This window comes from Athene noctua, chromosome 20 (assembly GCF_965140245.1).
Source record: "Athene noctua chromosome 20, bAthNoc1.hap1.1, whole genome shotgun sequence".
Taxonomy (NCBI): domain Eukaryota; kingdom Metazoa; phylum Chordata; class Aves; order Strigiformes; family Strigidae; genus Athene; species Athene noctua.
The window spans coordinates 2,158,051-2,160,847 of NC_134056.1; positions in this window are offsets into that span (position 1 = coordinate 2,158,051).

Here is a 2,797-nt window from a genome sequence, read left to right on the forward strand (position 1 = left end):
ATGTAATGAAATCATCCAATATTCATCTGACTATAGACTCTAATCTGAAAGGAGAAGTGAAGGACATAAGAGTCACTGGAAAGCAATAATGAGCTTCTGTAGTGATTAAAAAAGCACTTGAGCTTTCTGAAAATCCAGCCAGAAATCGTGTCTAATCAACACGGAATATAGGAGGCAGAGATTACATTGATACATTTTGCAAAGCTCACTGTTGAAAATGTATGCGAGCTGTAAACTCTGACATGCCATCCATGGTCTGTTTTATACAAATCCGGGCGGCACACAATCAGCGCCCGGGCTCGTCCCTGGCACAAAGCAATCTTGGTGTCTCTGCTCGATGACTCACAAGGAGCGCAATCACATCTATTTTGAAGAGCAATGTTGGTTTTTAACTATGTCGAGAGCTTCCAGCTTCCTTGGAGTTTTTCCTTCCTTTCGCCTCCGTGTTGTGTTTTCCCGTGGCCGCGGGGCTCGGTCCGGGAGGCAGCGGGAGGCTGGTGCCCGCCCCAGTCCCTGCCACAACCCCCTCCCCGGTGTGGCTGCCCCGGTTCAGTGGCTCAGAGCAAACCGAGGTGTCGTGGCAGAGCCGTGCGGCCCCGGGAGGGGTGCGGGTCTCTGCGGGGGGTGCGATGAGCGGGGATGTGCACAGGGCTACCCCTTGTGCTGGGAGTGTGACCCCCTTGGGGACCACCAGCCCATGGCAACACTCGCCAGGTGGGAACCTGATGGTGCCCCAGATCCACACGTGATCCACACAGAGGGCTCCCAGCGAGAGCAGCAGGGCCCGGAGAGCCCAGGGTACAGCTCGGGGGGGTCCAGCCATGGCCCTCCCTTGCCCCCTGCCCTGCCCTGCACCACATTTGCTGCTGAGGCCCAAGTGGCGTCACTGCCATCAGATCCACACTACACACATTTTCTGGCCCATGGTCCCTTTCCCTGCAGGGTTATTCAGCGCAGCTGGAGCTCCTTCCCCTCCCACCAACAGCATCAGCTGCAGCTTCTTATCAGCTCTGGGTGCAAGCCAGGCTGGAGCCAAGTTCCTGCTGATGCTGGTGGAGGAAGCTTTTGGAGCAGGCAGGCCTTGTGCTGCAGCTCCTGGAGTGGAGCAGCAGGTGATTTATGCAGCAAAAGGCAAAGTGGGATCTGTCCAGAGCCAGCCTGTGTGCCAGCTGGCCGCAGTCACAGTGAGTGTCTGTCCTCTCTCTCCTGGGTGGTTTTTATGGTGGCCCATGGCGGGCGGGGGGTGGCCTCCTGGGCCAGCATGCTGCCCCGCACCTGGCCCTGTGCGGCTGGAAGGTGCTGGGGCTGCAGCTGGTGCTTTTGTCCCTGGTCCTGTGGTGTGAGTCCCACAGTGAGCAGGACGGGCTGCAGTGGCACCGTTCTGGGGGCTCACGCGCTGCTTTGCTGGTCCCAGGGGGGAGAGCAGCATCCGTGGGGGCTGAGGCTGCTCCTGGCCGATGTGGAGCACGGGGGGTTGAGGTGAGGATGCAAACGGACCTACCAAACCCTCCCCTGCCACGGGGCTGTCAGCTGCAGCCTCTTAGAGAACAGGCCTCTTGCCTTTTTTTCATATTTAGAAGCTATTTTTGCACCTGGTCTTGCCTCAGTGGTGTGGCCAGCGCTGGACCCCTCCCGCTGCCTCCCAAAGGCACCGGGCACAGCTGCGCTGGGGACGAGCGGCTCCATCTCCTGCCTGGCACTGGTGCAGTTCTCCCACTGTTTTAATTCATGTGAGGTGGAGTGAGATGCTACGGGGTAAGGAATAAACAGTTGGTGAAATTCCTCCATGCAATGACCCCCTGCAGCCCCGCTGCCCGCCTCCACCAGCCCACAGCCACCACTCAAAGACTTGGGCAAGGGGAAGAGGCCGGAGAAGCCACCGTGGGCAGCACCAGCCCTGCCTGTGCCTGCGCCAGCCGCAGCTTCTCCACCTGCCCTGGCTCAGACAAACACCCCGCTCTGCAGCCGCTCCTCCGGGGCAGGTACCAGGGAAACCCTCCTCAAACTCAGGCTGTTGCTGGGATGCTGAGGCTGCAACAACAGCAAAAAAAGCCTAGTTGATAAATGTCAAAAGAAATAATCGGCTGAAAGCAATTTACCGAGCCATGTAACTGCCCTGGGCTCGCCATTTTCCTTTATTCATTTATCATGGTAAGTGCTTTGGCCAAAATACACAAAGCAGAGAAATTGTTGACATGTGGGGCCCTAGCAGAGCAAATCCTTCATCCTCCTTCCCCTCCCCACTGCATACAAACTAACTTTTTGGGAGTTGTTTATTTAAGGACTGCAGAGCACTCTGTGCTCTTTGAACCCAAGTGCCTTGGGAGCGGGGCTGCGGGGCTGGCCGCCACCTTCCCTCCTCTCGCCATCCCCGGGGCTGCGGGGAGGCTGCTTGCTGCTGTCGGGACGTACCTGCTGGTGGTGAGTTGAGCTGCACGGTATCCTCAGGACCCTGTTCTGCTTCTACCTCCTTCACCCCCTAAAATATGGTACTAGTGGCTTGTGTGGGTGTTCTGAAACTGGTCAGGGAGGGCAGATGCTGGTTTTGGAAAGTTCCTGTGTTGGCTTTTGGTCTTGGTCCTGGCTAAAACAGCCGTGCTGACAGCGCTGGTTTCTGTTCTCTATCCACAAAGCCTTGGGAACCACAAAGCCCACCTCCCTGCCCACCCGGCACCCACTGGTGTTGAGCTCCCTCGGGCCCTCCCGGCGGCCGGGCTGCCGGCAGCTCTGCTTCTTTTGGGACAGGTAAACCCAGGGGGACACAGCGAGCAGGAACTGGCTGATCCGAGGTTGCTCC